Raw genomic sequence first — 20994 nt, 5'->3', positions numbered from 1 at the left:
TCTCGGGGGGGAGCCAGCCTCCATGTCGTGGGCATCCCAAGCAGCCCTGCAGAGAGGTCCAGGTGGGGAGGAGCTGAGGCCTCCTGCCAAAGACCAGCACCAACTTACCAGCCCTGGGAGTCAGCTTCCTTGGAAGGACTCCTTCAACCCCAGTCCACCCTCAGATAACTCCAGCCTTGGCCAGCATCTTGACTCCAACCTCATGAGAGACCCTGGGCTGAATCATTAGCTAGGCCGATCCTGGATCCCTGACTCATGGAAAGTGGGTGAGATAACAGGCATTTATTTAGTAGCTAAATTTGGGGTTAAGCTCTGCAGCACTAGGTAACTAATAGAGAATATTTGAACCATTTTTACATTAAGATTTCTTTCACATAAATATACAATATGTCACTATCTCAAACATTATTAACTTTTCCATTGTCAAACCCATCTCAATAGAATGTAAGCTGCCTGAAAGCAGAAAATTCCTGTTTTGTGCTGTGCATTTACAGTGGAAAACAGTGCACGGCACAGAGTGGGTGCTCAATGAATATTTCTTAAGTGTATGATTCATTTGACGAATTTGTCGTAATCTCTATCAGATGAAGACTGCAGGTTAAAAAAAACATTTTCAACTACTGCTTCATCAGTAGTAAACGAAATAAAGTTCAGCAAGGGGGCTAAGTGGTAATAATATTTATAGTAAGGGTGGAATAGCCTTTCTAATGTTAAGATAATTTTCATTAGATAGATATAATATCTGTGAAATTTGTTGACAAAAGGAACAGGCTCAACTGGAGATAAATTCTATAATCTCTCCACATAGTGTTAACAAACAAATAAGTACGAGAAGAGAATCCAATTAAAAAAGAACAAACAAAAATCAAGATAATAACACACACAAACACACACACACCCCACCCCAGAATCCAGTGTGGGAGAATGGACTAAACTTCTCTAAATCGTGTGATTAACTCTATCCATAACTTGAAAATGCTGAGGGACCATAACATGAGTACAATGTGGTAAGTCTTCTCAGTGCCAAAATAAATAGTACAGTGTTCATTTTCAACACTTACAAAGCTGTTGCTTTCCTGTGTTTACTACAGACTCAGATATATCCATTGGTTTTCTCCATTTCAGTAGCTTTCCTATTTGCATCTAAAGACCCATCTAGTCAATCTAATTATTTTCTACCCATGTCCAGCTAAATCTTTCTCTATTACATTACCTCTTTTTTAAAGTCATACAATTCCTCTGTACTCTTCCATGGCAGTCATTGTGTCATTTTATTTTCTTGGTACCCACTGGACATAAAAGAAATGCTTAGTAAATGACTATGCTATACTTTAGCATTCAGGTCTAAGACAGCTTTAAAAAGTCTGCGCTTATCTTGTTATCAATTCAACAAGGAGTTGATATCTACCACCAGCCCCTACTGTTCTAGGTGATGTAAATGAAACAAGATTTTTTTAATTAGATAATCTTTTCTAAAAGGAAATATAACCCACCCCCAAAATGTTACTGTAATAGAAAAGATCATCACACTAGTCTTATGTTAGGCACCTGGGTAAGTTGTATATTAATTAATTCAATTTCCTAGCTGAATTATGTCACAGAAATGGAAACTGTGGAAGTTCAGTGAAATCAGAAATAGATCAACATTTCAGAAGGAGAAAACTTTAATGCCAGGTCTTGTATGGGTTGTCTGAGCTAAAACCAGATTGGCTTACACGTCTTGAAGAAAACAATCTTAGGAAATAAAAAAAGAAAAAGAGAATGAACAGAGAAAAATAATAGTGCACAAGTCAATTAGTTACATAAAAACAGACTAAATAATGGAGTCCTCCTTTAATAGAAAAATGACAATTGATTCTTTATGAATTATTGGTGCCAGGGGAAAGAATTTAAATTGTTGTATGATTTTTTGTGTGGAAGGAGAGAGAGAGCAGGGGGTAGGTTGAGGGGTGTGTATGTAACCGGAATGGTTCCTAGGATGGGTCCAGTCAGGCAAAACCACATCTCTTCCTTGGTCAGATATTTTGGAAATGTAAATACCAATAAACATCATGAGCCAAGTAGAAACAGCTCTCAAATAATCATAATATTAGAGGGAAGGAAAATCATGGTAAAAACAAAATAAGATGATTAAACTCAACATCATAAGTAATCTGACATATACACTCTACTATATATAAAATAGATAACTAATAAGGACCTACTGTAGGACAGGGAACTCTACTCAATACTCTGTAATGACCTATATGGGAAAAGAATCTAAAAAAGAGTGGATATATGTATATGTATAAGTGATTCACTTTGCTGCACAGAAGAAACTAACACAACATTGTAAACCAACTATACTCCGATAAAAATGGTGTTTTAAAAAGTAATCTGAACTTGGCCTCCTTGCTTTCCTCCCCCACCCCATGAGTGCTGTCATTCTCACCCTCTCATCGTCCACATCCCCAGGAGAAACTGCTCACCTTCTCACGTGCCAGGCCCTGTGTTGGCTTGGGCATCCAGCAGTCAACTAACCAGACAAAAATCCCTGTATCCTTGGGGTTTTCTCTTTAATGTGGAGGAAACAGACAATAAATAAAATACAGAAGGAAAAAAGTACGTCTATATATGGCAATTCAGCGTTAATTTTTTTCACATTAGACACATATCTCGCAATGAAATTTTAAAACAAAGTGGGGAAAGTCTTTGATATTGACCCACATACTTACCCTTTCCACAGAATTATCCTTCCCGAGGAGCTAGGGAACTGAGGCATCTGTGTCCCAGCCGTCCTCAGTCATGGGTTGAGGGCTGCTCCCAGGGGAATGTTAATTCCCTGGCACAGAGCACGCTCCTTTAGCCGAGGGATGTAGATGCTGGCAGTAGGTCATAGACCCAGCTTGCTCTGAAATGGCAAAGCCTGGGGGAAAGGGTAGGGCAGAATTTGGTACAGTTTATAATTATATATGCTACATTATAGAGTACATTGCTCACAGGCACACTACTGACTGAGCCCCTGTGGTCTTCCTCTGTATAGAGGACATGGCCACACGGAATCCATGGAACCCCTTCTCGACCACACTCCATGGGATCCCAGAATTCCTGCCTGGTAAGGGTAAATTGTATCCTCCAAATAAAAAATATGTTGGAGTCCTAACCCCCAGTACCTCAGAATGTGATCTCATTTGGAGATTGGGTCTTTATAAAGATAAGTTAAAATGATGTTATTAGATATTTGTATGTTTGTTTTGTTTGTTGGTTTGTTTGTTTGGCTGTGCCGTGTGGCATGCAGGATCTTAGTTCCCCAACCAGGGGTCAAACCCATGCCCCCTGCAATGGAAGCATGGAGTCTTAACCACTGGACCACCAGGGAAGTACCGAAATGATGTCATTAGAGTGGACCCTACTCTAATATGACTGGTGCCCTTATTTAAAAAAAAAAAAAAAAAGGAAATTTGAGCACAGGGGCAAACACGGGTAGACGGAAGATGATGGGAAGACACCCAGGGAGGAGATGGCCATCTACAAGCCAAGAGGAGAGGCCTCCCAGCCCTCAGAAGGAATCAATTTTGCCAACATCTTGATTCAGACTTCGGCCTCCAGAACTGTGAGGCAATAGGTTTCTGTTGTTGAAACCACCCATTTGTGGTACTTTGTTATAACAGCCCTTAGTTTAGGAAAATAATACTGCCCCAATATACCCAAGTCTGCTGTCAGTGCCCGTGCAAATCTCTTCCTCAAGTCCCTCTTCCCAAGTGTGGACAGGCTGCCAGTGTGCCCTCCCAAGTTCTAAGGTGTGGTTATGTGTAGGGGGGTGGAGATGAAGCGTGGGTGTCTGCATGATAGCAACAGTAGAGTGTAGGTGACGGTGAAACAAAGCCAACCCTGAGAGATTCCTCTAGCACTGTTAGATTTCAGCCATTTCTTTCCAAGGGACCTAACCAGGAAACTGGATTCAGATTCTAATTCTCTTCTCAATATTAATTATGATCTATAATTTAAGAGCAATGGACAAAGGCAAAGACCATAATAGCAGCATTCAGACAAAAAAGGATCTGTTATGGGTTGAAATGTGCCCACCCCTCCAAAAAAAAATATGTTGAAGTCTTAACCCCTGCTTCCTGTGAATGTGACCTTATTTGGGAATAGGGTCTTTGCAAATGTAATGAAGTTATTAAGATGAGGTCATTAGGGTGAGTTCTAATTCAATACAAGTAGTGTCCTTACAAGGTAATCCTTATAAGGTAAGAAGAGCCACAGAGACAGAGACATATGCCAGGAAGAACATCGTGTAACAATGGGTAGAGATTGGAGCAATGCATCTAGAAGCTAAGGAACTCCAAGGATTACCGACAAACATCAGAAGCGAGAAGAGGCAAGGAAGGATTCTCCCCTACAGGTTTCAGAGAGAGATCATGGCCCTGCGGACACTTTGATTTCAGACTTCCAGCCTAAGAGCAAAGATAAATTTCTGTTTTAAGCCACCCAGTACTTGGTACTTTGTTACAGGAGCCCTAGGAAACTAACACAAGATCTTTCACGGGTCATCATTTTACCTATGAGGAAATCGAAAGCTAGTGAAATGAAAAGATTTGCCAAAGATCCCACAGTGCACTCAGACCTTCTGACTCTTTTTCTAGTCCTGCGTGAACATCCTGCCTCCCAATTCAAGCATAGGAATTCATTCATTCACTCACTTCACAAATATTTATTAAGCACCTACCAACTGATAGCCATTAATATAGACAAGGACATACACTGCTCTAGAAAAAGTTTGTTTCCATGCGGTGCTTAGAAGCTACTGGGGAAAACAGATAATGATTAATAATAATTGTAATCATAATAACAATTTCACAAGAATATGTGTGATATAATAATTTAATATTCTGGTAAGGGAAACAAAAAAAATAAAAGAATGAAAACAAAAAGCTACAATAATAAAATATTTTCACAAAATGAAAAAGTTAAAGGCAGAAATTAAGTTCAATATTCTTGTACCCATTTTGCTGAAAAATCAAGTTAGACTATACTGTCATAAATTTACAAAGACTAGACCAGCAGTTCTCAACAGGAGATGATTTTTAACCCCAGAGGACATTTCGCAAAGTCTGGAGATATTTGTGATCATCGTGGCTAAGGGGGTGCTACTGGCATCTAGCAGGTTGGGCCAGGGAAGCTGCTAAACATTTGACAATGCCCAGGACAGCCCCTGACAACATAGAATTATCCACTCAAAATGTCAATGGTGTCCAGGCTGAGAAACTGAACTAGACTGAAATAGAGGCTATTTTCTTAGCTATACTCCTTAAGTTTACCACCGTCTCCTTACTGAAAAGGACCTAAAGATTGATATCTGAACCTACTATAAATCCATAAGAATTTATTTAGGATAGGTCTATAGAAAAATGCATGTATTTCTCATTTCTTACTCAATAAATCTTTCTGTCTTCCTAATAATTTCATAGCTATTATTTTATACAGATATCTGGGCTGGGTGAACTCACAACAATTGCTACCAAGATTCTGGCAAAATCTAATAAACAGCACCCTTTACAGAATGCTGTCTCAACCAGACCCATCTCTGCTAGAGTACACCATGTATTTCACATGTATCAGGGAATGATATTTCTATGTCCTCCACTGTTCATCAAGCCACGTAATCCGCTTCTCATACAAACCTTTACATTACTGAGATAGGAGTGTTTGGATTTGTTACGCACCAAGAATTAGCAGATGAAGCGCAGATACTTGTGAAGTGACCATCAAGGATCAAACCCGAATGATGGGATGGGATGCATGCAGTAAGTAATCATATGGATATTAAGTTAAGTAGGAAGTGAGTAATGCATTCAGGGCAGGAACATACACAGAATCAAAACCAGAGGAGCCAGAACTTAAAAATTTATCCTAGCTAAGAGAATAATCAAGAAATAAGAAGTTTACTAAAAATAGATGATTCCAAATCCAATATAAGAATGACAGGGCAGAATGAAGCACGTTCAAGCATAAAAAGGGCAAAAAGCCAGTTCAGACTGGCTGGCCTAGAGCTAGGGATTCTGCCGCGGAGTCAAGGAAACATGGACCTATGAGCCAGGCCCAGGTTACGTTTGACCAAGGACATGTGTGAGGCATAAGATGTATGATTATGCACAAACAATATTCGGCAGAAAGATGAAAAGATGCAGTCAAAAAGTGATAGACTAATCTGGACTTTTTAACAACCCCTCAATGAGCAGATCATGATTGCAATTTCATTGCCATAGTTGTCTAATGAAACTTCAAATCACCCAATAACAGGAAAATTAAAGAATGATTAGTGACTTTCAAAATAAGCCTTTGGGGCTTCCCTGGTGGCGCAGTGGTTGAGAATCTGCCTGCCGATGCAGAGGACACGGGTTCGAGCCCTGATCTGGGAAGATCCCACATGCCGCGGAGCAACTAGGCCCGTGAGCCACAATTGCTGAGCCTGCGCGTCTGGAGCCTGTGCTCCGCAACAAGAGAGGCCCGCGCACCGCGATGAAGAGTGGCCCCCGCTTGCCGCAACTAGAGAAAGCCCTCGCACAGAAACGAAGACCTAACACAGCCATAAATAAATTAATTAATTAATTAATTAAAAAAAAAAAAAAGGTGTTCTTCTAAAAAAAAAAAAAAAGCCTTTGATTCATAAAGTGATGATAATTATGATTAGCAATAATAAGTAAAACACACACTTCTATGGGCCAAGAACAAGATATTATTTTACTTTCTCATTTAATACTTACAATAATCTTATGAGGTTGATACTAGCAATAACTTCAATTTACAGGTTAGAAAAAAATGGGTAAGAAACAGGTCAAGGGACTTCCCTGGTGGCGCAGTGGTTAAGAATCCGCCTGCCAATGCAGGGGACAGGGGTTAGAGCCCTGGTCTGGGAAGATCCCACATGCCACGGAGCAACAAAGCCCATGCGCCACAACTACTGAGCCTGCGTGCCACAACTACTGAAGCCTGCGTACCTAGAGCCCATGCTCCACAACAAGAGAAGCCACCTCAATGAAGCCTGCACACCACAATGAAGAGTAGCCCTCGCTCGCCTCAACTAGAGAAAGCCCACCTGCAGCAACGAAGACCCAACGCAGCCAAAAATAATTTAAAAAAAGATGTTATTCTAAAAAAAAATTATTTTCATAATAAAACAAAGTTATTTGCCTTTTTTGCAGCAGAGTTTTCCAGAAACTACATGATGTGTGATATTGCAACGGACTGAAGCAGAAACAGATATGAGAATTCAGCTGTCTTCTATTAAAGCAGATATTGAAGACATTTGCAAAAATGTAAAACAATGCCATTCTCATAAAATTCTTTTGGTTTGGCATTTTTTTATTAAAAAAATGTTACTTCTGTTAAGATTATTATTGCTATTTTAAATGAATTATAAATAAATATTTTGCAATTTTCTTAGTTTTAATTTCTATTATGGGTAAACATTGGTAGATATACCCCAGAAAAACCCACATAAGAATTCTCTGGGGGGCTTCCCTGGTGGCACAGTGGTTGAGAATCTGCCTGCCAATGCAGGGGACGCGGGTTCGAGCCCTGGTCTGGGAAGATCCCACATGCCGCGGAGCAACTCGGCCCGTGAGCCACAATTGCTGAGCCTGCGCGTCTGGAGCCTGTGCTCAGCAACGAGAGGCCGTGATGGTGAGAGGCCCGCGCACCGCGATGAAGAGTGGCCCCCGCTTGCCGCAACTGGAGAAGGCCCTCACACAGAAACGAAGACCCAACACAGCCATACATACATACATACATACATAAAAAAAGAATGTAAGCAGACAAGAATAGCATTAAAAAAAAAAAAAAAGAATTCTCTGGGGTTCTTTGATAATTTTTAAGAGTGTAAAAGATCCTAAGACTAAAAAGTTTGAGAACCACTGATCTGGTCATTTACAGACCTGCTGGTACGTTATAAGTAACATAAACCTGTCTCTGCTCATAGAAAAATGATCTGAACATGGAATTCAAAAGGCAAGAGTAAAAAGCAAAAGTCCATAAGAGCAACTTCCCCAGCTGCTAGGAGTGGGTCGAGAATATCTTGACATATAAAAACAACAGATTTTTAAAATCTCATTTAAAAATTAAATGAACCTCTTTTCTTATTTTAAAAGTAGAAAAGAGTAGGATTAGCAGGGAAGCAGTTCAATATTTAATACTCTATGGTAGAATATTTTATAGGTGGCATTAAAACAACAGAACTCCGCTATTCCAAGAGAAAGAAAGCTTCCTAAGATGTCTCATAGAAGCAATATTTGATGCCAGATGTCAGCACAGTTGAAGGATTTTTATGGTCCCTTCAAATTCATTATAAACAGAATGTGATAATATGACTAGAATGAAGACTGTAGGAAGCAATTTCCAAAAATAGGATAGTTTTATTTTCAGCTTTTCAAAATTGCAGCTAATAACTCTTGCTGAGATGAAAAAGTAGACCCTCCAAGGGCCCAATTCCCCTTTGTGACAGTTCTCTCTTTTTTTTAAAATTAATTAATTTATTTATTTATTTGGTTGCACTGGGTCTTAGTTGCAGCTCTCTGGCTCCTTAGTTGTGGCTCACCAGATCCTTAGTTGTGGCATGAGAACTCTTAGTTGCAGCATGCATGTGGGATCTAGTTCCCCGACTAGGGATCAAACCCGGGCCCCCTGCATTGGGAGCGTAGAGTCTTAGCCACTGCACCACCAGGGAAGTCCCTTGTGACAGTTCTTAACTGACTGCACAAAGATGAAGGTAAACTGAGGCCAGCCCAACAAAATGGGGAGGGGGAGACACGAATGTCTCTTCTTGGGCCCCCATCTTCCATTTTCTTTCCCTTCACCTTCACAGCATCTCCTCTGAGTTCCGTGCTTCATGAGTCAGGGTTCTGGCTTGACCACCGGCTAACTATGGAGCGGCTCATCTCCAAGCCTCAACTGACTTGTTTAAAAATGGGTATAATTGAAATTTGCTAAGAGAGTAGAACTTAAGTGTTCTCACCAAGGGGGGAAAAAAAAGATAAATACGTGAGGTGATGGACATGTTCATTAACCAAATAGGGGGAATCCTTTCACAATATATACACGTATCAGACTACCGTGATATACACTTTAAGTATCTTACAATTTTATACGTCAATTATAACTCAATGAAGCTGAAATTTAAAAATTATTTTTTAAATGGGAATGATAATAATGCCTACCACACAGGGTTACTGGAGTAAAATGAGAACAGTCCTTTAAAATTATATAGCTCCGAACACAATAGGCATGGTATAATTATTAACCTACTAAAATTCACATCCATGTAGAATATGCGCACTAGGCATGCCCCATACTAGGTGGGGGTGCTAGAGACCCCCTGTGAGTCCTGAAGGGGAGCCAGGTTAGAAGTCTGTGGCTTCGGGTCAGGGCGGGAGGTGAAACTGAGTGGAGGGTTGACACGGTGCTTGCGACAGGCCCTCGTCTTCCTTCCTTCCTGCCGCGTCTCCTTCAGCACATGTGATCACAATTCAAGGATTCTGGGGAGTCAGTCCTTAATCTCAATGGATCCTTTTATTCCTATATGACTGTCCCTGAACTTCAGCCTCCCATCCCTTTTATGTCGGACTGTTACCTTCTTACTCACCCTTTTACACTGGATTATTATCTTCTTGCTCAGCTACTGTGGAGTCCACAGCCCTCTGACCTCACGTTCACCCCCCTGGTTCTGGGGGCAGGGAGCACGGTGTACGGACCCCGTTGGTGTGAGTAGTGTGGGAGGATGGAGGAGGCTGGGCGAGGGTCCGAGTGCGCAGGCAGGACACTGGCTTGGGGATACAGGAGGGATGCCACAGAAGGCAAGGGGTCCCAGGTACTCTGTGAGTAAATGCAGCTGGATTTGGTGATGAGGATGACAGAAAGGAATGGTAGGTTTTACAGGGAATATTCTAGACTGATTACAAATACACCCAAACAAAAAATTAAAAACCTGTGTTTTCTGTAAAAGTATAATAATTATTATAGCAATTTATATAAAATGCTGAACATTTCTGCTTAATTACCATGCATCTCTGTGACAATTATGTTTATTACTAGGCATGTGTGAGCTTACCTGTATTGTTTTCTTTGACAACAATAGCACACAGCTGCATCTGGGTGTTCACAGGTCACCATGTGGTATGGTCATTAGTTCCCTGTCCTGAGCAAGACAATAAAGGCCATAAAACACCAGATGAGTCTGCAGGGCTGTCACAGAGGCAGCCATTTGTTAGTGTGCACGTGTGTGTGTGTGTGTGTGTGTGTGTGTGTGTTCCTCCTTCTCTGTGTCTTCCATCTCTCCCTTTTATTGATCTGCTTTAGTTTGAAGAGAAAAGGTTGGTGAATCTTGAAGACTTGCCCACAATAACTGCGTCTGGAGTAGTGACTTAAGAGTTCTTTTAATAGCAGCCGCAAACTAAAACATTCAAACAAAAAAGATCCTTGTGTGATTTTTTTAGCTAGAAAAGGATCTGGAGACACTGTCCTGATTTTTCATCCTTTATTCTTTCCCATTGAAATAAATGACTAGTTGGCACAAATTAAATTTTATTTCTTTTTGGAGGGTATATGCTGACAAGTGACCGTATCACTTTTTGTAAATCATCTTCCAGGAAGAGAAAAAGCAGTGATGAGAAGGATTTTTCCCCTAATAATTTATTTGACAAGTTAAGAGCCAGGGGAAAATGCAAAAATAAATAAAATCCAGCCCTGATTTCAGAGGCATTACAACATAGTACAAGGGTCAGACAGTCGTGGATATTGTAACTGATATAAGGAGATGTTATGGCCTTTTCCCATTTAGCAATGCACTAGGAAACTGCAGAACAAAAAGTTTTATATTTTCATTAAAGTTTAAGGTTAAAAAAAAGAAAAGGAGGGCAAAAAATGCCTATATTACAGTACGTTATCAAAATCTTCTGAACAGATTTAGCAATAATCAATGATAATTTTTTAAGCAGCACAATCTGTATTAAGATGTTAGTGAAATGAAATTTTTTTTGTTTTGTTGTGTCTGTTTGTCAATTTGCTTTTAGTTTTTTTTTAATTTACTTTTTTATTTTATTTTATTTTTGGCTGTGTTGGGTCTTCGTTGCTGTGCGCGGGCTTTCTCTAGTTGCGGTGAGCGGGGGCTACTCTTCATTGCAGTGCATGGGCTCAGTAGTTGTGGCTCGGAGGCTTTGGAGCACGGGCTCAGTAGTTGTGGCTTATGGGCTTAGTTGCTCTGTGGCATGTGGGATCTTCCTGGACCAGGGCTCGAACCCACGTCCCCTGCATTGGCAGGCGGATTCTTAACCACTGTGCCACCAGGGGAGTCCGGCTTTTAGTTTTTAAATACTAAATTCCTTCCCCAACCATACATTCCCTGATGCCATTTTCAGGTACAGTGGATTCACTTTTATGTGGTATTTAGATCACTGCAAAGATTGATGCAGTACACATGCATTATAAAACTTTTTTGGAAATAATTAGAAAAGCAGATACTCTGAGTAAAGAACAGAAAAAATTAGGTAAAGCAGAAGCTAAGGTTTTTGTGATCAAGTCCAGTACGGACCAGGAACGTAACGTGGGAGTTTATGGAAATGCAAACCTGAGACTCAGAAGAGTTAGACGGGCTAGAGAGATTCAGGCACATTGGCAAGAAGTGATCACGGGCAGAGCTAAGACTGTATAACCTGTGTCCCGGGAAAAGTGAGGATGGGGGTTTGGGAAATTGAGAAACGTTTAACTATATCAGATAGCTTAAGTAGAGTTTTCTCCAAACTTTTCCCATCCCAACTATTCAGGTCTGCACCTCCTGGGATCATACTGGGACCCCAGAGACCAGCATTAACAGCTCTGGAGGGTGAAGCCAGAAGAGGCTCTGAACGTGTGGATGGAGGACCAGAAAGGGGAAAAACTACTCTTAGGATCTATTTCGTTACAGAGTAAAATTAATTTATTTAAGATGTTGGAAAAGGAGGAGAGAAAGAAAGCTTCTAGCTACAGTATATGACAAGAAATGGTCCCTTACTATTAGTGTAACGTGTATAAGATGCCACCAAAAGCATGTTAATTTAGTGTACTCTTTTCTTCTATTAAATGTAAAAATACGAACAAGGGACTTGGTAAAGACTACGTAAATTGTCATCACACAAAGATTGTTACTTAATTGGATTTTCATCTGCTCTGTACAGAATTAGTTTTGCTTTATACAGAAAAGCCACTCTGGGCCTCTCCTATAGAGATGGCAAGCACTGACATTCCAGTATTAAGAGAATAGTGGTGAAAATGTCTCCACTATTTACGTTGAAAGCAGAATGTTGATACTTGGCTCTTCGCCAAGTATTAGGACTATAAAAAAGATACTCACATCCCATATATATATAATATTTTTTTAGGTATGATAGTGACAACAGTAAACCATTAGTTAGACATCCTATGGTTATAGTAATTTTCTTAACAATAAACAACTTTTACTTCAGCTATTTCCTACAATGCATTTTAAAAAAAAATATGTTGGTAAAAACCCAGCCATGATTTCCTTACAAAAGTTCCTAATTTCAGTCTCCTAAGAATTAGAATGTGCCGCCTCCCAGCTGCCACCCTTTCCTCCCAGGGAGTCTCCTCTCTTTTAAGGATGTCAGCAAGACACGTCTTCTGGGGTTTAAACAGCCAGCTTGGGAGCACCCAAACTAGCACACCTTGCAATGATTCCATTTGCCACCATGTTCGAAAACATCTGTATAGCATGTTCTGAGAAACTTTGAAAAATGTCCTAACTATCGTTCTCCAACTGTAAGTGATCTTACACAACACCTGCAGAAGTTTGGGCTGCTTTTGTGCTCATTAATATTCCAAATTTGATTGTCATTAGCTAGAGTTGGTAAATCTAAGGATAGAATCTATTGAACCATGGCCCAGTCTCCCATCTCTGTTTTGTTTTCCCATAAGGCATTATGTTTCTGAACGGTGAATTCTTTCATATTTTCTGGAACTCAGGTCTAGGGGGAACTTTAAGTCAAGAAAGGCACAATCTGCTACTATGATCACAACTAACAGAAATAAACTGATCTACAAGTGAGCCCCAGAGTCGAGGCACCTGCCCAAGTTATGACCAGGGGCAGGGGAAAAATATTCTCACTGCATACATTTTAAAGAAGACAAAACAAAGCTATATTTTGGAATATATCCTGTGCTCAATGTACTTATTTTTGTTGTTTTTATTTTTGGCCACGCCATGAAGCATGTGGGATCTTAGTTCCCTGACCAGGGATGGAGCCCAGGACCTTGGCAGTGAACGCATGAAGTCCCAACCACTGGACTGCCAGGGAATTCCCTTCGTTGTTTTTAAATGAAGTAAATTGGCCGGGCATAAAATTAAATTTTCTCATGATGGCTAAATTGTGTCCACTTGAAATACATAGGAATTAATATTTTCATATATAATATATTGGAGAAATAAATTCACTTCAAAATGACTGACTCCTTAATGCTAAAAACTGGGAACAAAGTTTGGCTGATCCATGATTCCTAATGCATTTGGCTAAGGTGGTGCATTAACTTTAGTGTATTCTCCACAGACCTAGGCCTCTTTCTTGGCTTTTAGGGATCTCTTTCCTACCAGGGTTACACTTCCTTATTACCTTGAGGCCAGGGACCACATCTTATTCATCTACAGAGATGATGCCCATATTACATGGTACAAAGTGTTATGCAATCAATTCTTGATAACTTTTTATTAAATGAATTTTCTTTATATCTAATAAGTTTTTTAAATGAATTTTCTTTGTTCTTAATAAATTTTTTGAGGGCTTGTCACTCAAAAATTTTATGTGCTGTTACTATCCCATTTCACAGATGAGAAAACTGAGGCTCAAACAGACTGAGTAATAAAATCAAGGTCCCAAAGGAAGAGTTGGGCCAGCATTCACAGCGAGGCAGGGTAACTCCAGAGGCTTTGCTCTTAATAACTTTACTGTATGCCTATTTCCTACTGGTTTGCTCAATTAAAACTCCATTGAGTACCTGCCATGTGCCAAACTCTGTTCCAAATGTCAGAGACAGAGCAGCAACCAGACAGACCAGGCCTGCACTCTCCTGGAGCTTACACTCTAGGGTGGAGAGTCGGAAAGAATATAGGGAGAAGGGGTAGGGAGAGAGAGAAAGAGGAGTGGAATTGCCCAGTCATACAGGAACTCTATGTTTAACCATTTAAGGAAGTGCCAGACTGTTTTCCAAATCAGCTGCACCATTTTGCATCCCATCAATGAAGTACGTGGGTTCCAATTTCTCTACATCTTTGCCAACATTTGTTATTACCCGACTTTTTTAAAAAATAGCCATAATGAACTTCATTTTTAATCTAATGTAATTACTTCTAAAATAAAACCACAGATAATGTCACAAATCACTCAGATTAAGGAAAACAGAAAGTCTTACATTTCCGAGCCCTAATTAAGTCCATACACAGGCCACAGAGCTTCTCCGTGCTGTGTGGGACAACAGTGCCCAGCACTCAGTGTCTGGGACGCCCACCAGCTATTTGGAGGCAAGTTTCCCAGATGGTCTTTAAATGATCAATCAGGCTACTTTTCATCACAAGACCCTTTCTCACACATCTTCCTCCCTGCTGTGTCGGTGAAAAAACAGGTGAACCGTTAACTCTGTTATACAGGCAACAGAAAGCCAACTGAGAAGTATGGGTTCAATTTTCTTTCCTATACATTTGCATTTTACAAGGGTCATATCTCATTAAGACAAAAGTAGATCACCAGTGCATTAGATCTTTACCAGAAAAAAGAAAGTCACTTCTTTATAAGTGGCTTATATCAGACTTGGGGTTATTTTTAAATTAAAGAAATACAAAATAAATTCTTATATACTGGGGGTATATTTTTACATCTATAGTGTAATTTTTACCTTTTAAAAGATATGTTCCAACTCTTGGGAATATTTTAAAACCTGGCCTAAAACAGTGTGTAAACAGTGCATCCATTTAGCAATTACATTACACATTGTACAAAATGTAACCGTAATATCTAAAACCCCAGCACAGCAATCTCAGCCAACTATATTCCTGCAAGAAAATGTTACATAAAACTGGATTTGTAATAAGAACAAGAACTGACTATACATTTGGACTTTCCCATTTCTCTTTGTTATGATTAAAGAACTGCCAAACTCAATAAAATAACCAAGCATATTTGTACTAAAGGTTAAGAAAGGAGTGAAGTGGGTTTCAAACCACAGCTTCATGCTCTTTCAACTATGAAAGAACATCAATAAAATGTAACTGAAAATTCTTACCTTAAGAATTCTTTAGATGGTAGTTACATAAAATTCTTGTTTCCTGGTTTTTCACTTAGTGCTTTGATCTTATAACTATTTTTCTTGTCGGGAACTCCCACTGACTCCAATTTAAATAAATAAGGTTTGTTTTGAGATCCACTTCCATAGGAAGGCACTAATGAGAAGCCTTTGCTGTACCTAGTATATATAGCACAGTCCTTCCACAATTTTCCTTTGCCAGTTACCTTGACTATCTCTCATTCCTTTTCCAACAACATTTGTGACTTTCGATAGAATACTATATTAAAATCATACTTAAAGTAACTTGTATCTTTCATTTGAAGACCTCTCAAAACTTGGTTTCTCATAAAATAAAACATCTCCCTGCCCATGCTTTCCAAGTGCCATGAATGTATAAACTTCTGTTTGTTGAGAAGGTTAAGAATTTTTCGTGCAGGACCTATAATGGAAAAGAATCTGAAAAACAACATATATATATATGTATATGTGTAACAATCACTTTGCTGTACACTTGAAACTAACACAACATTGTAAATTAACTATACTTCAATTTTAAAAATGGTTAAAAAAAGAGAAAAAAGAAAATGACACTGACTTCAGCAGGGCATTGGGGAGCTCTTTGCCTTGATGGAAAAGTCTTCACATCTTGCCTGTGGTGGTGTTTACATGCATGAATACATTTGTCCCACCTCACTATTTCCTTAAGATTCATGCATTTCATTGCATGTAAATTACACCTCAATAAAGTTGTTTTTGTCTTAAAGAATTCTTTTGTGCAGGAAAAGACCTTTAAAATGATCTCTAAGCCACTAGTTCTCAAAATATGGTCCTCAGACAACCTACAAACTTGTTAGAAATGCAAATTCTCAGGCCCCACCTGGAGGCACTGAACCAGAAACTTGGGGGCTGGGCCTAGATAACTAGTTTTGAATAAGCCCTCCAGGCGATGCATGGTAAAGTTGGAGAATCACTCGTTTACGCCAACACATTTTTTTTTTTTTTAACAATTGAGGCATCTAAGCCTAAAATCGTAAATGTCAAAATTGGGATTGGATTCAAAATCTCTTGCAGCTTCAAGGTGTGAAACACATCAAGGCAAATTTCACCTGCTTTTTCCCCTTGACCCTGCTTGGTTAGTTCCATTTGGTTCAGAGTTGTGGGTTCCAAAAAGGCTGGACTCAGCAAAGAGAACTCGGTGATAATTGTTTTCAAAATCCTGTCCCAATCCCCCTTATTCCCCCTACCTCCACTTACATGATTTGTTGGAAAGTAAGCAGAGCATTGAATTTGGACACTAGAGTTCAGCCCCAGCTCCGTCTCTACCACTAACAGCTAAATACCTTCAGACAAATCACCTCCTTTCTCTTCTGCCTTCATCTGTATAAAAATAAGAGAGTTGTATTCGATTATATCAGAATTAAAGATTCTCCATACCTCAGAAATTTCATGATTCTCTGACCCTGACTTCTAAACAAATTTTCTCATTTTCACCATGCCAGGTGGAAAAAAATCCATTCCCTGGTGACCAGAAAATCTATATTCCCAATGCTTTTATTTCACACTTTCCCTCCATCCTAAGCCTACATTCTTTAAAAAATAGCTAGCGAGCTAGGGAATTCCCTGGCGGTCCAGCGGTAAGGACTCCGCGCTTTCACTGCCAGGGGCCTGGGGTTCAATCCCTGGTGGGGGAACTCCCACAAGCTGTGCTGTGCAGCCAAAAGCTAATGTGCTGTCATTGTTCAAATATCAAACTATATCGCGTTGTGATCGTTAAAGCAGAATTTAAAGCATGAATCATAAAACAATCAAGAAAAAAAGACTGACCAAAAGCACTGGATGTTTTAACTTTTCCAAGAGTGGAAATTTAACATGCATAGTTCAGTCTGAATTAATATTTGCATCATTTCCTTCGTGGATTTGATCACAGTCCAAAACAGCAAGAAAATTTTAAAAATACTTAAAGCAAATAGTGTTATAATATAGGTTAAATCATTGGTAATTAGCAAAGTCAACAGCTTTTCAGTTTGCTCACGTGGTGACGTCTGTTTACAGACATTGTATTCAATACATAGATGCCACTATACAGCTACGCAAAACAACTTACAACTTCAGTTAAACTAAAGAGGAATAGTCCAGAAAGTGGAACCACCTGGACTGCCAAAAAGAGTCACAGCACCAGTGGAGGGGGCTAGATGGTCCAAGGACTGCACTTACATTGACTTCTGATCATATTTTCAAGCCAAGCATCTGTACAGGATACCCACATCTGACGTGTTGATGTATTTCTTAGACTTAATATCAAGGAGATAACATCATTAATAAACCCCATGCAGTGTCTTTCCATCTCTTCTCATGACTCTCCTAATAATTGCCATTTAACAGGAAAAGGTCACTTTCCAAGAAAAGTCAAAGAGAGCTGCATTGGTGAAGATCTTTTTCTTACCCATCAGCAACAGATACTGCTTCCTAACTTAAACACAAGTCTAAAGCCATAAATTTATTCTGGATTTTTAATTTCTCTGTAAGAAAGCTTTTCTAAGGATAAGACCCTTAACAGTTAGATACCAAAATAAAGATGTTGCAAACTTCCAAATTAAATTTGAAAGTATGTGAGAAAAAGGAAGAGAAGGAAAAATAACAGTACTTCAGGAAATTTCACAGGTTGTTTCATTAAAACAAGCAACGGCAATTTATAGAAAAAAAAACATTGTGAAATCAGTATCACAAAGGATTAAATTAACTTCTTTTATTAATAGCTACATGAAAATACTTGTACATTTTATTTATTATATAAAGAAAACAAGACATACAAAAGAAGTTTAATTCATCTAATGACTTCAAAGATAGTGGACGTTAAAAAAATAAAAGCACAATATTTTAATGGCAATATTACTTGTATTTGTTGAGCAAGGAAAACTACTTGCAAAGAAAAATAGCACAAATTTTAAGTAATTTTTTAGGATAGGAGGATTATATGCATATTATATGCTTTCAAAATATGTTTTTAGGGAATTTTCTGGCGGTCCGGTGGTTAGGACTTGGCGCTTTCACTGTCAAGGGCCCAGGTTCGATCCCTGGTTGGGGAACTAGGATCCCGCAAGCCGCATGATGCAGCCAAAAATAATATATACGTATATATGTTTTTAAATGGAAAAAAGAGAATGAGCTGGGTATTTAAATCCATCAAAATATACCCTCATTGGATGTCGTGCCGTATAAATTGTGTATCAAAACATTGTGCATCAGTGCCTATTCCTCAATCTCTTACTGGATGCAACCAAATCCCATAGCTCTGAGTAAAGGAACCCCACATACGGATTGGACCTAGAAGTAAACTGACATAGCCACCATCACCACCACCAATGCCATCCTTTCCAAGGTAAGGTCCCTTATCAAGGTAAGAGTCTTCAGGCTGGACCAGACTCAGGTCAAGGTGGGCGATGGGTAGGGAGCCCCCCTCCCAAGCATATACCAGGACAGCTCTCTTGGGTACTGTTTTCCTGTCAAGTCTTATCATTGTAATATGACTTCTGTTGTTCTTGGGCACAGTACAAAGAGACTTCAGTGTTGGATAAAACCGTTTGCTTAAAAAAATACTTCGGTGGGGGGGGGGGCGGAAATATCACTGAACTACAGAGTAACGAAAACCTTAGAAGTCTTAGGAGTTCCCAACCCCCCTCAACCTCCCCCCAGGCAGCTTTCTAAATGTTATCACTCTCCTCCTGGCCCGATCCTGCTCCTACCCCCAGGCCCTTGCTCTCAGAGAAGCTCCTCAAGTAGTTCTCCAAGACAATACAGCTCATAAGGTAAGAATCCCTTCAGCTCCCTCGGCCTCTATTTCAAAGTCTTTCTCTCTCCCCATGTGTACAGGCTACTGGCTACCTACCTGCTACGGTGCCAGGCATTACGCCAGGCCCTTAGCACGTGTGAGCCAATTCAATCCCAAGGATAATGCTCTGCTTCACAAAAAAGGCTCAGAGAGGTTCAGGAATTCATCAGTTTCTTCATTTATGTGTTCCTCCTCTGTGTCTAAAAAGAAGCAACCCAGAGTTGATAACACTGTGTTGCATAATTGAACTTTGCTGAGAGTAGAACTAAATGTTCTCACCAGAAAAAAAAAAAAAAGTAAATATGTGAGGTGATGGATGTAAGTCCCTGGAGGGGATGGGGGAGAATCTTCACGATGTATACATATATCAAATCAGCACGTTGTACACTTTACGTACCTTACAATTGTATTTGTCAATTATGCCTCAAAAAACTGGGAAAACATTTAAAAAAATAAGATAAAATAAAACGGGGACTTCCCTGGTTGTCCAGTGGTTAAGAATCCGCCGGCCGCTGGTTCAATCCCTGGTCAGGGAACTAAGATCCCACATGCCGTCGGGAAACTAAGCCCGTGCGCGGCAACTACGGAGCCCGAGCGCTCTAGAGCCCGTGAGCCACAACTAGAGAGCCCTTGCACCCCAAGTACTGAGCCCGCGTGCTCTGGAGCCTGAGTGCCTCAACAAAGAGCCGTGCGCCACAACGAAGGACCCCGCATGCCGCAACAAAGATCCCACGTGCCGCAATTAAGACCCGACGCAGCCAAATAAATAAATATTAAAAAAATAAAAGATAAAACGAAGCATCCCTATCAAATCTTACACACACACGCACACACACACCTGTGCACACACACCCGTGCCTCTCACCTCTTCTGGGGAGCTTATCAATTGCTCCATCCTCCTGTGACTTCCCTTTTTTCTAATCCAGTCTTTCCGTTAACCCCTGGGATGATCAACTTTATGTGCCAGCTTGACTGGACTGAGGGATGCCCAGATAGCTGGTATTTCTGGGCCCGTCTGTGAGGCTGTTTCTCCGTCAGCGTTTGAACCTGAGTGACGAGTCAAGAGCTCCCCATCCCCCGTGAGGGCGGCACCGTCAGTCTCTTGGGGGCCCGCCTGGAACGGGACAGCGGAAGCAAGGGCCAGTCCTCACTCTTTTCTTCTGGAGCGGGACGTCCATCCTCTGCTGCCCTGGCACGTCGGCACTGCTGGTCCTCCAGCCTTCGGACTCCCGGCCTTAAACCAGCAGGCCCCTGGTTCTCAGGCCTGTGGGTTGGGACTGAACCACACCACCGACTTTCCTGGGTCTCCGGATGGCATTACGTTCCAAAAATGTCCTACGTGCCACCACTTGGCAACATCCTCGGTGCCAAACGCCTAGGCCTGGTCCAGGCCCAGCACTCCGGCCTCACCCACCACCCAGGCCTCCTGACGGTCCTCCCTGCCGTGTCTCTTGTCCCAACAGACTCTCTCCGGTAATAGCCAAGGTGCCTCAAGAGAAAACATCAAGCCCCCGTTTAAAACCTCCAGTAGTTTCCCAGCGCGATTAAAACACAGAAGCCGAACGCTTCGCCCTGCGCGAGCTGACGCTGCCTGGGATATCAGCCTCCCCTCCTGCAGCCGCGCAGCCCTGGGCGGTCCCTCCCCCCCCCCCCCCACCCCCTCCCCACCCCCCCGCCCCCGACGGCTCACCTGGGTGACCGGGCGCTGGCCCTCCCCTCACTCAGGTCTCAGCGTCCCCGCCAGGGGTCCCGGCCTCTGCACAAGGCCCCTCCCTCGCTTCACCCGCCTTGTAAGTTGTTTATAACATTTGCCACCGTCTGAAAATGTTTATGTACGTTCAGATTTATGTCTGTCTCCCCGACTA

The 20994-nt window shown here is 40.8% G+C and overlaps 1 long non-coding RNA gene across 1 annotated transcript in view; it reads right to left on the bottom strand.

The window, feature by feature from the left end:
- LOC103018778 (uncharacterized) overlaps positions 1–20700 on the bottom strand; it is a 29599-nt gene extending 8899 nt beyond the window's left edge. Inside the window, exons 1-4 of the long non-coding RNA XR_451330.2 lie at positions 19995–20700; positions 10085–10171; positions 2715–2905; positions 2469–2553 (exon numbers count right to left, since the gene is read on the bottom strand). This is a non-coding gene — a long non-coding RNA (uncharacterized LOC103018778). The remainder of the gene's footprint in view (positions 1–2468; positions 2554–2714; positions 2906–10084; positions 10172–19994) is intronic.
- Between the last annotated feature and the right edge of the window lie 294 nt (positions 20701–20994).

The sequence above is a fragment of the Balaenoptera acutorostrata genome, chromosome 14, assembly GCF_949987535.1.
Source record: "Balaenoptera acutorostrata chromosome 14, mBalAcu1.1, whole genome shotgun sequence".
NCBI classification, from domain to species: domain Eukaryota; kingdom Metazoa; phylum Chordata; class Mammalia; order Artiodactyla; family Balaenopteridae; genus Balaenoptera; species Balaenoptera acutorostrata.
This window is presented reverse-complemented; position numbering and strand designations above follow the sequence as displayed.